Source organism: Schistocerca nitens, chromosome 3 (assembly GCF_023898315.1).
Source record: "Schistocerca nitens isolate TAMUIC-IGC-003100 chromosome 3, iqSchNite1.1, whole genome shotgun sequence".
NCBI classification, from domain to species: domain Eukaryota; kingdom Metazoa; phylum Arthropoda; class Insecta; order Orthoptera; family Acrididae; genus Schistocerca; species Schistocerca nitens.
The window spans coordinates 893,280,885-893,298,787 of NC_064616.1; the positions used below are offsets into that span (position 1 = coordinate 893,280,885).

The window sequence follows — 17,903 nt, forward strand, 5'->3', positions numbered from 1 at the left end:
GGTACAGTTGGTTGATACCTGGAAAAAGTGTCTTTTGCTCAACAGGTGAAATTTGTTTGTTTGATTTTGGTGATGCTACTGCCTTTTGTTGAAGTTTATGGTGGTGGTGGTGGTGGTGGTGGTTGTTGTTGTTTGCATTTTGTGGCATTCAATATAAAGCTCAACAGCACCATGCTAAATGAAATTATAAAAATCTACTGTTTTAGACACGTCCACATCTACAACTAAAACATAAGTAAAGAGGCTTTAGAAATGACAGTGCTAAATATGAATATCCACGAGGTATGATCAAACAGGCACGGGAATTTTTGTTTTGCTTAAAGAATATTTATACACCAACTTTGTCCCCGTCAGAGCGAATACACTTGTGCCAGCACATTTTTCCTATCTTGGACGCACTTCGAGATCTCATATTTCGGTATAGTATTCAGCTCCATTGAGATCAATGGTAGATCAACGACTTTCTTCCATGATTCTCTCCAGCCACGGGAATAGAAAGAAGTCGCAGGGGTCCATGTTCGGCAAAAGTGGTGGCTGAGGGAGGCAACATTCCGATTTTTTTATCCAAAAATCACGAACAATCGGGGGCACTTCGGTGACACAATTTCCATGAGTGGTTTTGCCACAATTCTGGTCATTTTCGTCGGATTGCTTCACGAACAGGGCGCATAATTTTCAGGCAGTATTCCCTATTGACTGTATGACCATGACCCTTCAAGCAGTTTTCATTGGAACGATTGGGCCTTGATTTCGACGTCATACCCGTCACCTGTTGTAATCTGATTTGGAAGTTCTGGATCGTTGTCGACTTCATTCAGCAGTTCGTGAGCGAAAATTGCGCGACGTTGTTTTTGGTCGAAATTCAACAATTTCGGAACAAACTTTGCCGCTACACGTTTCATGTCCTAAACGTCTTAAAAAATTGCTTGGCAGTTCGTGAGCGAGAATTACGCGACGTCGTTTTTTGTCGAAATTCAACAATTTCGGAACAAACTTTGCCGCTACACGCTTCATGTCCTAAACATCCTAAAAAATTGCTTGGCATGAGAAAAAAGATATGCCGGGATCATCAGCAACCATTGTGATTGTGATTCCGCGATTTTCCAGAACAGTCTTCTTTCACATTGTCGTTTTCTTTCCTTCCACATTGTCATCAGTAACTGTGGTGCTAGGGCGTCCAGGGCCGCCGTCGCAAACTCGTCTTACTCAATAGTAGATTCGCCAAAAGCCTCAGTCAACATTTAGAATTTGGTGCTGCACTTTATTCCATTTCTCAGGCAAAATTTAATGCAAATTTTTTGATCCATCTTTTTCGTAAGTAAAAATTGGTCAAGCACTCTTAAAATATTTACGATCTTTTTTTGGCTGTGAAAAATAATTTAAATGTTCAAAATATGTGGATATGCAAACATATATCAAAAACATTCTGACTTTAAAAACGGATGTATAATGCGCGCGAAATTAAAAAATCATCGTTACTTTTTGATCACACCACGTAAATTGTTGTTGATAGAATAATATCTCTGATCCAGTGGCTAAGCTGTGACCATGTGTGCACAAATAGTCATTTTTCGTAAGTATCAAGTACAATATTTAAAGAAATTTTGTATTCTGTACATGCATTAGCATCCTGTTAAGTTGAGTAACCGAAGACTTCTTTTTCTGACTTTTTTTTTTTCAAAGCATCGTTTAAATGTTTTGCCGAATATATGCATCTCCAAAGCGTAATTTTTCTCTGTGCAGAGATCGATGAATTTTACTGCATTTTAACTGATTTGTGACGTGAAAACTGTACACATAACATATTATATAACTTCAGTTCTTGACTGAAGTATTTAAGGGTTTACTTTTCTGGTGGGTCCAGAGTTTACTTTTCTAGTGGCCCCATGTTCAGATTTGTTTTTTAAACAAACTTGAGTGCAAAGTCAAGACAACGAAAAACCAGTCCAAAGTTTGCAAAGCTTAGTTTTTTTGATGACTAGTTTCGGGCAGGGACCCATTTGCAAATCATTGTAACAATAAAGAGATGATATCTCTGATGATTTGGAAACCATGTAAAAAATGTGCGAAGAACAGTTACAGTGCACACAGGTAATCTGTAATTTTTGACGTGGTTTTCACATTTTGGGAAATACCGTTTTTGACTATGTTAAGATGATTTGAAAATGGTTCCCGGCCCGAAATTAGTTACCATAAGAATAAAAAAAATTAAAACTTGTACCTTCGAACTGGTTTTTCATTGTACCGATTAACAGAAGTTGTTGACCCACAGCTACCCCAGCATGCTGGAATTTCGTGAGTGCAAAGTGTTTGAGCTGCCATAGTTCTGGGGTGCAGTGCAGCTGTTGTGATAGATGGCTTCATCCGGGGAAAATGTAATGGCGCGGGAATTCTATGAGGGAGGCTCTTGCGTGGTATTGCAGAGTCTTGCACAGTACAAATAAATACCCGAACAGGTGGGAAAAATTATGGCCCTTAAGGCAGAGCTTGATAGTGTTAGAAAAGAATTGGAATGGTTAAGGAGGAATAAGAGTAATGAGAAGTGGGAAGTAGTACCAAGGGACAGGAGCCAGAGGATGAGAACAGTATTAGATAGCTTCCTCATTGGGCCAAAAAATAATTTGCACTGCTACCTCAGTTATTTAAGGAGATGTAGATGCAGCCAAGACACAGTGGACATTCAACAAGGAACCAGTGGTTGCAGAAAAAGTAGGGAAGAGGAGGAAGACCTGCTATTAGGTAGCAGTTGTGGAAGAAGTGTAGACTAGCTGTTACAAGAAGAACTAGGAAATAAGGTCACAATTTTGTTTTAAAGCCAAGTGCACGTCTTAGCAAAGTGATTGAGGGAATAAGTGCTTTGTGCAAAGATTTTGGTAAGGGGTATCATGATGTAATAGTGGATGGAGCAGGAAATGGTGTAGCAGGAAATGGTGTTGACAGGGACTGTGGTTACAGTATAAAGAATGACATGGTAAAGATAACTTAAGCAATAAGCTGTACAAATGTTGAGTTTGTTCTTGTTCTGGGATGTTATTGATCATCCCTAGCTGAAGAGCTCTGTGTGTTGCATCAGCATGATGTTAGAGTGAGTGCTTCATTCAGGTTGAGGATCAAACATAGCATTGATTTCTGGTGATGATAGGCGGTGTTTTATAAGGTATGGCCTACATCTCAGGAGGAATTGGAAAGGGAAGATGGCTGGGTTGATAGCAGACTCTTTAAAGGTGGTTGGGGACTGTGACACTTGTGGGCGTTTTCTTGTAGTCACTGGTGCGAGTGTAGTACCTTTTAAGTTTCCATGCCACAATCAGTAAAAACAGAACTCTTATAGGATTACTTTGTTGACCGTCTGTCTGCCTGCCTCTCTGACTTTTCAAAACCCTATTTCTCAGGAGCAGGAAGATGTAGCAAATTGAAATTTATGTCGCATAATAAGGCCTATAGTCACTTACTGGTGTAATGAATGTAAGCTTCTAAGCCATGCAACCAAAAGATACTGCCATTTATGTCACATATTCTGATACTCTCAAAAGCACTCACCAAAACCTACAGGGTACTTCCCATTGCCCTAGAACTGTGAAGTTTTCCAAGAAACAATGTTTCACAGTAGATACGAAAAAAATATTTCCTGTGTCTTGTTTTAACTGACTTGAAACTTAAAACTAAAACATTATTGAAACTCTTGGAATCACAGGGACCGATAAGTTGCCAGCATCATTGTTGATAATGGTCAAAAATAGTCGAGATACTCAATTCCTGGAATGGATGAACTGTCTATATACATAATTGAGTTTGTACAAAATCCTCGGCATGCAATTCTTACTAGCACCTGGCCAGTTTTTTATGTTAAATTAAGTTTTCAGGCTATTAGCAGTGAAATAAGGAAATACAGCTGAAATTTTTAAGCTTAAAATATGTCAAGATAAGAAGGGGGTTAAAATAAACATACTGCATCAAAATGTGAGAGGGTTCAAAAATAGAATCAATGAACTAATGATTTCTTTAGATGAATTAAGGCCTGGAAATAGTGTAGATGTAATATGTGTTTCCAAACATGATTTGACAACAGATATAGAAGTGCTGAACATGGATAGATATAACTTTGCATATGGTTATTGCAGGCCAGGCATGAAGAAAGGGAGAGTTCCCACTTACATTAGGAAGGAATATTGAAATGAAAATGTTGGTACCCATAGATTTTGCAGTGATCAGTCTTTTAAAGCTTCTTCTGTGGAAATGGATATTCTTGGAAGATCATTAATAATACCCACAATATACAGTGCTGTATCTTGTATTTTGAATTATTTATGAAACAACTTGGTGCATTATTATTTATTAAACTTCTTGCCATCCAAGCAGAAGGATGTAATATTATATAGAGTTTTTAATTTAAATTTCTTAGAGCATGCCTATTCTGGAGCTATACTTGAGTCTCTTACCATTTCATATACTCTAGCCCCCCCCCCCCCTCCCTCCCCCCTTCCCAGTACAGTTTGCAGCAAGAGTTATGGGAACCAGCAGCACTGATGTTAACAAAATTTTTACAGGTGGCGTGAGACTGCCAAGTCCTAGTGTAATTCCTGTAGTTAATGGCCTCTCAAGCCATGATAGTCAACTGCTGGCATTCATTGTTAGAATGAATGTTATAAGTAAAAGTAATTGGAAACCTGTAAGAGTAAAAAATGAAATAGGTATTGATGAATTCAAGAATAATCTACATCAATTATATACTCTGCTAGCCACCAAGCGGTGTGTGGTGGAGGGCACAATTCGCGCCAAAGTCATATTTCCCCCCCTCTGGTCCATGATAAACGACTGTCTGAACGCCTCAGTATGAGATCTTATTTTCCTTATCTTTGAATGATGATCATTACGCGATTTGAAAGTTGGTGGTAATAATATATGCTCTACATCCTTGGTGAAGATTGTATTTCAGAATTTAGTGAGCAGCCCCTTCTGTTTAGCGTGTCGTCTATGTGCAAGTGTGTCCCACTTCAAACTTTCTATGAGATTTGTAATGCTCCCACGATGGGTAAATGTACCAGTCACGAATCTTGCCGCTCTTCTTTGGACCTTCTCAATCTCTTGAATCAGACCCAACTGGTAAGGGTCCCATACAGACGAAAAATACTCTAAGACTGGACGAACCAACGTATTGTAAGCTATTTCCTTTGTTGAAGGACTGTATCGCTTCAGGATTCTACCAATAAACCACAATCTAGAGTTCGCCTTACCCATTACTTGTGTAATCCGATCATTCCATTTGAGATCATTTCGAATAGTCACACCCAGATACTTGACTGATGTTATCGCTTCCAAAGACTGATCATTTATTTTGTACTCATACATTAATGGGGATTTTCGCCTTGTTATAAGCCGTAGGTTACACTTACTAATATTGAGAGATAACTGCCAGTCATTACACCACGCATTTATTTTCTGCAAATCCTCATTGATTTGTTCACAACTTTCGTGTGATACTACTTTCCTGTAGACTACAGCATCATCGGCAAACAGTCTAAGGCCGCTATCAATACCATCAACCAGATCGTTTATGTAAATCGTAAAAAGCAGAGGACTTATTATGCTGCCCTGGGGCACACCTGAAGTTACTCTTGTTTCTGTTGAAGTTACCCCATTCAGGACGACATACTGCTCCTTGTCTGTTAAAAAACTGTCTATCCAACCGCGTATGTCCTCAGATAGACTGTAAGCGCGCACTTTTTGTAGCAAGCGACAGTGTGGAACTGAGTCGAATGCCTTTCGAAAGTCGAGAAATGTGGCATCAACCTGGGAACCGGTATCTAGAGCCTGTTGTATATCATGCACAAAGAGGGCCAGCTGTGTCTCGCATAGACCACTGTTTCCTAAAACCGTGCTGGTTTCTGCAGATGAGATTCTCAGAGTCTAGAAAGGTCATTATGTCTGAACACAAAATATGTTCTTTGATTCTACAACAAATCGATGTCAGTGAAATTGGCTGGCAATTATGTGCATCCGATTTTCTACCCTTTTTATAGATTGCTATGACCTGGGCCTTCTTCCAGTCCCGTGGAACTTTCCGCCATTCCAATGATCTCTGATAGATGATGGATAAGAATGGTGCTATATTTGTAGTATAGTGAACATAAAATATTATGGGGATACCGTCTGGCCCAGATGCCTTTCTGGCATCTAAGGATCTTAACTGTTTTACAATCCTAGATACACTAAAAACTATGTCTGCCATCCTTTCGTTTGTTCGATAATTGAAAGGGGGAATGGTGCTGCAGTGCTCTATCGTAAAAGAGTTTTTGAAAGCTAGGTTTAGAATTTCGGCCTTCTGTTTATCATCATCAGTTACATTACCCGTACTGTCAGCAAGAGAAGGTATTGAATTATTTGTAGCGTTCATAGATTTTACGTACGACCAGAATTTTTTGGGGCTATTTTTATAATATGCAAAACACAAACTGGAAAGCTTTGTGTTACACCCCTGGTGAAAGGAAAAATATAATGTATTATCTAACTACTTTGAAAACTGTTTTCATAAGAAATTAGCCAGTGTCAGTAGATTAAATGCACCTCACTCGAATCACTATATTATGCGAGACTAAGAGAACGACTCTAAAGACTAAGAGAACGACTCTACTTGGCATCAAGGGACACAGATGACAACAGGGTTGAATCACATTACAAACTGTACTGTAAAATTATAAAGAACAGCATAAGAGCATCAAAAATAATGTAATTTTTAGAAAAAATAAGCCCCTCCAGCAACAAGATAAAAGCTGTTTGGACCATAGTAAAAAATGAGACAGGAAAAACAATTCAAGTAATGAATAAATTTCTTTAAAGTTAGATAATGTATTTGATTAATCAAAGACAATCCTAAAATTCCAGAAACTTCTAATAACTGTTTTCTGTCAGTAGCAGATAATTTAGGTTTGAACCCTTCCTTAGCAGATACACTACAGTTGCAACGAAATGCCCTGCAATAAAACTTGTCAGAATTAAGCTACATCTAGCATCTCCAAAAGAAGTTTTCAAAAGATAAATATTCAGATGCTAATGATGAGATCAGTAGTAAAACAATGAAATTTTGTTCAGCTGAACTTAGTAATATATTGAGTTACGTGTGTAATGGATCTTTTGACAGTGGTACTTTCCCAGAAAGACTTAAACATGCTGTTATCAAGCCAGTTCACAACAAAGGAGATAAAAAATTAGCTAAGAATTAGTGCTCCCTCTCATTACAGCCAGTATTTTCAAAAACTTTTGAAAAAAGAATGTACAATAGACACTTTATGCACACTTACTACACCGCGCGGGGTTAGCCGAGCGGTCTGAGGCGCCTTGTCACGGTCCACGCAGCTTCCCCCGTCGGAGGTTCGTGTCCTCCCGTGGGCATGGGGGTGTGTGTCGTCCTTAGCGTAAGTTAGTTTAAGTTAGGTTAAGTAGTGTGTAAGCTTAGGGACCGATGACCTCAGCAGTTTGGTCCCATGAGACCTTACCACAAATTTCCAAATTTTCCACATTTACTACAGGAAAACTTACTCAGTAGCAAACAATTTGATTCAGAAAGGACTTTCAGCTGAACACACTTTATTTATCATACCTTGACAGACGACATACTGTAATAAATAAACCAGAAATTACTGCCATTGGGAATATTTTGTGATTGGCTAAGGCTTTTGATTGTGTGAACCATGATATATAATGCAAAAGTTAAAATATTACAGAATAGTGAGTTGAGCAGGTTCATGGCCTTTGTCTTATCTGGATGATAGAACACAGTGTGTATCAGTTCCATATCAATTTCATAATGATACGGCACTCTGAATTTGAAGAAATCAGACACGGTGTACAACAATTTCAACTATGGGCCTTCTGTCGTTGCTGATATAGATAAATGTTCTTCCAGTTTCAGGTGCAGACGATTCAGATTTTGCACTTTTTACAGAGTATACATATATAGGTATAAAAAAATAGTACAAGTGCCCTTGCTTAAAAGGCAGGTAATGAAGCATTTGAAAATGTGAACATGTTGTCAATTGCAAATGGATTATCATTGAATTTTGACAGTTCAGTACTTTTTGCATAAGTCCGCAAGCTACAAAAATAAGTTTCTTGAACAGTAAAATACATGTAGAAGAAATTGCCAAGTTTTTGGGACTGCAGGCAGGTCACACTCTAAATCGGAAAAACCCGCTGCCTAGAATTAATGAAGCACCTTGGTTCAGCTCTGATTTCAGTACACATGATTACTGCTAGAAGATAATTTAAAATTGCATTTTTCCATTGACTAATAAGTTACGGAGACATTTTCAGGGGAAGTTTAAGTTACAGAAATAGTTTTTTTAAGATACCGAAGCATATTATTAAGATTATATTTGGCATTAATTGGAGAACATACTACAGAGACCTCTTAAAAATATTCGTTAATGTTGTTTGTTGTTATCAATATTTCTCTGTTCACAAAAAATAGCGAAAAACATGGATATAACACTAGGACCAAAAACAATCTCTATAAAGACCTCAAAGGGGTTAACATTAACACAGAAAAGCATTAAATACATGGGTACACTTGTATCCAAATATCTACCACAGGGCATTAAATATCATGTAGGTAATTAGTGAAGTTTAAGAGTGAATCAAAAAACTACCTATCGGGAAATTCCTTCTATCCCAGAGAGCTGAACAGTTAATAGACATCCTGTGCCTCTCTGAGCACCACATGACCACAGCGTTAGAGAAGTTAAATACAGAAGATTACACTCTAGCATCTTACTTATGTAGAACTAATCAGGAAAAGATGGAGTAGTTTTTGTATATACAAGTTCAGAAACATTGAAACATATAGAATTTATAATGATAAGCACATAGAAGTGTGTGCTTGTCAATTAATACTGAAAGAAAAGTTCTCTTCTAGCCGTAACAGTGTAAAGATTCCAGATAGGGTAGATGCCTTACCAAGCTATCTGTCAGACAGTAACAAGCAGTTAATAGTCTGTGGTGTTTCCAATGTAGATTTTCTAAAGGATTCTGATAGGGAAAATGATCTGGATACCTTATTTGGATTTTCCCATTTGATCTCTTTAATTGACTGGGTGAATAAAGATAGTAATGTTTTCTTTGGTGAAGCTTAAAGCTAGAAAGTAAATACGTACCCAATAACAAATGCTCTCTCTGATCATGTTGCACAGTTAGTTGGGCACAAAATTCAATCTATTCTATGTTCAATTCATATCATAGTTTTAAAATAGCTTTCCTCATAAATAATCTGAAAGGACATTAAACTAGCCATGTAGAAAACTATGGCTCACTAGATGGGATTTAGGTATCTTGTGAATGAAGTAAAATTCTTGCAGTTGTAGTACACTACAAAAACTACCCAAAAATTGTAAGAAAAGTTATTAAAAAATCAAGAAACATGCACATTATGTCAGAAATCATTAATTCCAGCAATAGGCTCAAGTCTATCTATATGGAATGAGGTGGAATGAGACACAAGACAACAAGATAACATCACTGTTGATTCAAATTGAAGGTCTATAATCAGTAAAAGTAGCAGGTATGTTAAATAATCATTTCTTAAATGTAGTAAAAGTACAGGGAAAATCAATTCAAGAAAACAATCAGAGCAGTATGATGGAAAAAAGTGACTCGCATGAAATTCAATCAGATGAATGTTTCACTCACTTCTCCTGAAATTAAGAAAATTGTATATTCTCTCGAAAATAAAAGCTCACGTGGATTAGATGGTGTTCCAACATTTACATGAATACTCCACAAGCCACCTAACTGTGTGCGGGGGAGGGTACTTCTGATACCGTTAATTGATCGCCCCTTCCCCTGTTCCACTTGGGAATGGTGTGTGAATAGAATGATTTTCGGTAAGCCTCTGTATCAGCTCTAATTCCTCAAAGTTTTTCATTGAGGATATTTTTCGAGATGTATGTGGGAGGAAGTAATATGTTGTCCAACTCTTCCTTGCAAGTACTCTCTCAAAATCAGTAGTAAACCTCACCATTATGCATGCCACCTATCTTGTAGTGTCTGCCACTTGAATTTGTTGAGCATCTGTGCAACGCTCTCTGTCTCAGTTTACAACGGAGCACTGCAGACTTGTTCCCATATAATAAGTGCTACTTATTTTTAAATACATGTGTAGTGCATCACTAACTAAGATTGATAGCTGGAAAGATGCCATTGTTAAACCCCCTATAATAAAGGTAATACAAGATATGTCAATAACTACTGACATCATTTTCGAAATTTTTTGATAAGGTTATATTTTCTAGAATAGTATCCCACCTGAACAACAATAATATCCTGAGTAAATCGCTGTTTGGATTTCAGAAGAGATGCTCAGTTGGGAGTGCCATTGGTGCATTCACTCACTGAATTTTACAAGCATTAAATAACAAAGTAGCACTGGTTGGTATTTTTTGTGGCTTATCTAAGGCATTTGATTGTGTGTATGACAATATCCTCCTAGATAAACTGAGGTTTTGTGGAACTGATGGTATAGCCAGCCATTTGAAAACGTCATGTCTAACCAAAAGTAAGCAGAAAGTTGTACTTAATAATTCAACCAGTGCAAGTAGGGGAACTCAGATGGAAAACCAATACTACGCAAAGAAGGGAAAGATGATATGGAGTGGAAGTTAATAGAGGCGATGTACAAGGGAAATGAACTTTAAAGGGAAGAGGAAGATCAGATGGGAGATATGATACTGTGAAAAGAGCACTTAAAGAACAAAGCCATAACAAGACCCTTGGAGTAGATGACGTTCCCTCAGAACTGCTGATATCCTTGGAAGAGTCACCTATGACAAAACTATTCCACCTGTTTTGGTTGGCTGGAGAGCCAACACCGTGTTACTAGAGGAGGCCGAAAGGCATGCGTTTTAGCTGACGCAGGCTGGCGTGAGGTCTGGAACAGGACAAGGAAATTAGAATTTAGAAAAAAGGACGTAGCTGGTGGAATACTTAACTTTAATCCATTAATGGTGAACGTCGGTCTGGACGGTACATGATTCAACAATATCAATAGTAACTGATAATGGCGCCTTGCTAGGTCGTAGCAAATGACGTACCTGAAGGCTGTGCTAAACTAAAGGTTCGGCAAATGAGAGCGTATTTTGTCAGTGAACCATCGCTAGCAAAGTCGGTTGTACAACTGTGGCGAGTGCTAGGAAGTCTCTCTAGACCTGCCGTGTGGCGGCGCTCGGTTTGCAATCACTGATAGTGGCGACACGCGGGTCCGACATATACTAACGGACCGCGGCTGATTTAAAGGCTACCACCTAGCAAGTGTGGTGTCTGGTGGTGGCACCACACCACCTGTGTGCAAAATGTATGAGGCAGGAGAAAAACCGCCGGCCTTCAAGAACAATGCAATAATTCCAGTTCCATAGAAAGCAGGTTCTGAGAGGTGTGAATATTACCAAACTATCAGTTTACTATAAAGAACAATTAAAAAGTTTCTGTTTGAAGGCTGTACAGTCTAGAATCGGTGTGCAAGTTAGGCAACATTGCAGTGAGAATTGAGGCAATCATCCCACCAATGTACCAGGTTGTAGGTATTCATTTGGTAAAACACAGTGTCCTCCTGCATGAAAAAGTCCGTAACTGCCTGCTGCCCATCCTTGTCTAACATGAATTGTTGACCCTTCACAGCCTGTTTTAAGTTTGTGAAGGTGTGGTAATTGCATTGGGAGAGATCAGAACAGTAGGGTGGTTGCCTGAATGTGTCCCACTTGAGTTGACATATGAATGAGGGTATTCTCCCAGATCTACTGGCATGTTGTGTTGAATCATGGCCAGAACAGAACTTGGCGCACCTTTCCTCAGTGGTGGTTTCTGACAGACGTGCTGCTCCATACATATGCTTCAGTCTTTGGTGGATGTCTGCTGGTGTGTTTTCTTTGGCATCCAAGAAAATAATAACAGCAAGATGGTCCTGTGTGGACACCTGTGGTAATAATGTTACCATAGTCCACGTTTCTGTATTTATCACATGCATGTCAGAAAGACACAAATGCCACACTGACTCCTTGCCTCCATACCATTGCTGCATTGGAGTCACGCTACAGTGCATATGTGTTGCAGCAACACCCTCAAATGGAAACTTTTTTATTGCCCCTTATAAGTCATGGTTCCAAAATACGGACACCAATTATTTACAGAGGAATGGAGAAACCTATAGAAACCACCCTCAGGGAAGATCAGTTTGGATTCCGGAGAAATGTAGGAACACATGAGGCAATACTTATCGTAGAAGATGGGTTAAAGAAAAGGCAAACCCACATTTATAGATCTTGTAGACTTAAGAGAAAGTTTTTGACGATGTTGACTGGAATACACTCTTTGAAATGCGCAAGGTGGCAGGTGTAAAAACAGGGGGCAAAATACTATTTACAACTTGTACAGAAACCAGACGGTACTTCTAAGAGCCAAAGGGGCATGAAAAGGAAGCAGTGGTTTAGAAGAGAGTGAGACAGGTTTATAGCCTATCCCTGATTTTATTCAATCTGTACAGTGAACTACCAGTAAAGGAAGCCAAAGAAAATTTGGAGTAGGAATTAAAGTTCAGCTGAAGAAATAAAAGCTTTGAGGTATGCCGATGTCATTGTAGTTCTGTCAGAGACAGCAAAGGACATGGAAGTCCAGTTGAGTCGAGGGAGGAATTAGATGAAGAAATGAGACACTAAAAATAGCAGATGAGTTTTGCTATTTGGGAAGTAAAATAACTGATGATAGCTGCAGTAGAGAGGATATGAAATGTAGACTGGCAGTGGCGAGTAAAGTGGTTCTGCATAAAGAAATTTATTAACACTGAATATAAATTGAAGTGTTAGGTCTTTTCTGAAGTCATTTGTCTGGAGTGCAGCCTTGTAGGGAAGTGAAACATGAATGATAAGCAGTTCACACAAGGAGAGGATTGAAGCATTTAAAATATGGTACTTCGATGGAATGCTGAAGATCACGTGTGTAGATGGCATAACTAATAAGGAGGTATTGAAAGGAACTGGGGAGAAGAGAAATTTGTATCATTATGTGACTAAAAGAAGGGATCACTTGATAGGACACATTCTGATACATCAAAGAATTGTCAGTTTAGTATTGGAGGGAAGTGTGTGTGTGGGGGGGGGGGGAGGGGGGGGGTTAAAATTGAAGAGGGATACTAAGAGAGAAGTACAGTATGCAGGTTCAAGTAGATGTGTGTTGCAGTAGTTAGTCGAAGATGCAGAGGTTGCACAAGATAGTGTTGTGGGGTGTTGCATCAAACCAGTCTCAACAACAACAAGCAGGGGAGATTCTTACGACAAAGGTGAAATTGCATATAGGGTTGTGCAAGGCTCAGTTATAGGTACACTGTTGTTTCTCATGTATATAAACAACTTTCTAATGTACAATAGCAGAATTAGTTCTTTTTGCAGCTGGCACTAGTATTTTAATCAATTCAAATGGACATTCAGCAACAGAAGAAAGGGTAAATAGTGTTCTGAAAGATATTATTTAGTTGTTTTCTCCAAATGGTATCACTGTCCATTTCAAAAAGACACAAAAAATTCATTTCTAGACATTTATAGGTACTATACCAAGATGTATGTAACATATGGTGAGAAAATAGTAATTAGGTGAAGGATTCAAAATTTTTAACTGTCCATATTGAAGACCATTTAAACTGGGGGAAAAAATTCATTCAGCCACATTAGCACTTCAAATCATTGCAAGATAACATATTTTGAATGTTGTCATTCAGGAACGTCATATGAAATAATATTGTGGGGTAAGTCATCTTGACGAAAGAAAGTCTGTATTGTTCAAACATTTGCTGTAAGAATACTATGTGGTGCTCACCCATGATCATATTGTAGATGTGTTTGAGTATTTTAGGCATTCTAGCTATTACTTCATAGTATATTTGTTCCCTAATGATGTTTCTTGTAAATAACCTATTACAACTCAAAAGGAACAGGGATATACATAATTACAATCCAAGAAGAAAAAAATACATATTACTTTACATTAAGATGAACTTTGAACCAAAAAAGTTTGCACAGTGCTGTCACCAAAATTTTTGCTCAACTAGTCAATGATATAAAATGTCCAACAAAGAGCAAAGTGTAAAATTTAAAAAAACTAAATAAGCCTCTACTTGACAGCTCTTTCTTATACAAGAATTTCTATTTATGTAATAAGTAAATGCCACACATGTATAGACACACACTGCCAGAAAAAAATTAGTACACGCTTGTAGAGGTTTCCAATTCACTCAAGATTTATTGTTGCAACAGTGCATATAGAGTACATGTAATGGTTACATTTACAGATCAATAGCACAAGTGGTTGCACGGTACCGGGTATTGACCCATGCTGAAACTCCCATATTAGCCTCTACAGGTGGCATTGCAGGCACTGTCTCTGGCATCCAGTCAATCTTACAGATGACAAATACTGTCCTAGGGTACATTATGTCACGCCTGCTCGACCTGTTCACATAGTTCTGTAAGAATTGTTGGTTGACAAGTTTCATGAGTCACTTCTTGTCACATCATATCCCACACAGGCTCAATTGGAGACAATTCTGGAAATATTGCTGGCCAGGGAAGTTGCTGGATCTTTTGCAGAGCATGTTGAGTTTCACAGGCATTGTGTGGGCGAGCATTAACTTATTGGAATGACACATGCATTGTGTGGGCGAGCATTAATTTATGGGAATGACACATCACTTTCCTGTTGCAAGAAGGACAAGAGAATGGGTTTAACAACATCCTACATGTACCAAGCAGTGGTTAGCAGCCCCTCCAGAAACACCAAAGGTAAACAAGAGTTCTAGCTTATCACACCTCAGTGTGGGGCCAGTGTGTCTTGGATGAATGCACGCTATGAAATAACACTCACCAGGTCTATATCTTACACTCGAATGACCATCACTTGGGTGCAGGCAGAATCTACTTTCATAGCTGAAGACCTTGACGCACTATTCCATCTTCCAAGTGATTCTCCGATGGCGCCAGTCGAGCCGTGCACATAGATGCTGTGGCATGAGTAGAAGATGGGCTGTATGTGAACGTGCCTGTAGTCCCACTGCTAATAACTGGTTCACAACAGTTCATATTGACACAACTGGTCGCGCAAGTCCTCTTATCTGTGCTGTGGTAGCAGTATGATCTACCACTGCTGCCCCTACAATACAAGGATCCTGGCAGGTGTCTGTACTGCATGGACATCCAGAACCTCATCTACTGGTGTGAGAATGTTCACATGACCACTGATACCAGCATCATTGCTCCGAAAGGAGCATCCCACCCACTTTCAGACTCGCTCAGTTGACTGTAGGAAGCACGAGTGTGTCTCCATGGTATGGTTGCCTGCTTGCTTCACATGTTTGCACCATAGTGAGCCTTATGGCTGTGAGCATTCTCTATATTAAACGTAGACACAGACGGCACTATGGTAGCTGTGCCACAATGCTGTTTGTTGGCGGTTGACATTGAAACTATTATCAGTTGATCAACTACACCTTAGGTGGCATATGTCATTATTGGATCAAAATTAACATTGTCTTTCTTGGTATAGGCCCTAATAATTTTTTTTCTGACAGTGTATATATATATACTTGCAAATTGGTTGGCATGCAGCCATATTTAATATGAATTTATAATGTGAGTGTAAAATAACTCGTTCAGCATCATTAGGATTAATTGTACAAGTGAGTAATTGAAAATGAAACTACCTAGCTAACCTGGGTGTCCAATGACCGGGAAAACTTAGGGAATTTATTTTTTGTGGAAGACATGGGGAATTTTTGCATTTTACCTAAAAACTCTGGAAAAGGCGTGGACCCAGTATGCTGGGGAAAAAAAAGACTAACTCAGGCAATTTTGTTTTAGAGAATCGCTGGATACCAATGTGAAGTAGCTAGTCTGCAATACATTAAAATCTCATCTCTACAACTTTACATATGAAAGCTTAAAAAATTCAATTACCACCTCTAATTATTTGTGAGCATAAAGCAGTTTGCCACAAATGGCACACAAAGGACTATCCTCTCGCAGAGCAAGGAAACCTCACATGAGTGACACACTTCAACAGCATGTCATTTCTTATTCACAGACTGATAGAGGTAGCCTGTGGCCCTATCATGTTTCACAATTTAAACTGTCTTTTGCTCGCATCTAGCCATAACTTGTCTTATGACTTGGTGGTCTGACAGTGTGGTAAAAGCATGCAGCGGTAGTACATTGGACCATAGTTTGCTCTGAACAAGCCACTGTTGCCACTTTATCAACTTCTTCATTCTTGTGGATTCCCATGTTGCAAAATAGCCAGTAGTATTTCATAGTATTTCCTTGCTGCTATCAATAGTACAATGTGCCCTATACATTCTCAGCAATTTTATCTGGTGGGTGCTCAGACAGGGCAGATTGCACAGTTCTACATGACATGTTACTCAAAAGCTGGGTGCTCCCAAAGCTTTTGACCTGCTTGCGGGTAAACACTTTGTGACACATGGTTTCACTTACTATTGTGGCTATTCTTCCAGTAATTCAGTATTTTGTACATGTTACTGTGAAGTTATTGGTTTTTTCAAATTAAGAATGAATGGTATGGAGAATGTCATAAGGTCATTGTATTAAGGACTGGCACATTTTTCAGCCACTGAGCCATGATTTAAGCCTCTTGGCAGGGAGTGCTGGTTATATACCAATTCCAGTAGTATATACCAACCATTCCTCCACTTGAATCCTACTAAAATACATTCCAGTAACAGTGAGAACTTACAGGTTACATTTGATGTAAGAATACAGTCTCACTACAGTATCATTCAGTCAAATGGTTAAAATAGTATGGCCTCTAGCCAAAGTACTGCTTGGATTGTTATGTGGGATGTCAGGTGGTGGGCTACTGCTACACGCATATACCTGTAGCTGCCGACTGTGACAACGCCATTGCCTCCACATCCTGTGCACTTGCTACATCGTGAGCACTACATCACAGACAGCTGTGTTAGTAGAGACGGTGGCCTACAGTGTAGCACGATGTGGGATTCAGTGATTGTGTAGTATAAGTATGTAAGGGCATACCAGCAGCCCATCAACAATCATTCCACTTGATTGGCCAGGGAGTGCTTGGTCGAAAACTCATGACATTTTTACTGTTTGACACTGCTGGAAGCCCAAGTATATTTTACTGAGGTTGCATTTTAGTATCTGAAAAATTGCCAGGTACTTCTGATCTAATAATTCAAAAGCTTTAGCAAACTTCTGGAAGTTTTTTTCTGTTATGTGCCTGTTTCCTCTCATGTTACAGCAATGAATGTGATACTCTTTCTTACTTATTCCTCTAAACCAGAAACCACTTTTGGGTTCTGGCCTCATCTAGCAGCCTCTTCCATAGCGTTCTGTCTTTGACATTTTCTTCTCTTGCTCCAAGTATCTGAAGTTTCTTGTTCACCTGCACACTCTGTCTCATTTTTGGTCTGCCTAAACGTCTTCGTCCTTCAGGTTTTTCTTGTGTGACACTTATCTAAATCTTGATCCATCCTCTCTTATTAAAGACATGGGTGGCGCACCTCAGTCTCCCTGTTTTGGCTTCCACCCCACACCATAAGGTGCCTTACAAACCGTAGATGACGTAAAAATATGTTCGTCTTTTTGGTACACTCTTCCACTTTTTTCCTTGGACCACTGAAATTTTCCATCCATTGTTTTACAATCACTTTACTCATATAACATGAAAATATAATAGGTGCAGAATTTTCATGAGTTGTTACAGCAGAATAATATAACCAATTTTTTTGTTTGTTTCGGATTCTCTTGTTACAATCAGACTATACATTTATTGGAGTCTTCCAGGATTTCAGATCAATACATCATATGTTGCCCTGCGCACATGTAGTAACATCA

General features: G+C 38.9%; 1 protein-coding gene across 2 annotated transcripts in view; it reads left to right on the forward strand.

The window, feature by feature from the left end:
• Positions 1 to 17,903, forward strand: part of LOC126248951 (transcriptional activator protein Pur-beta) — a 371,465-nt gene that overhangs the window by 171,470 nt on the left and 182,092 nt on the right. The gene's annotated exons all lie outside the window — the stretch shown is intronic.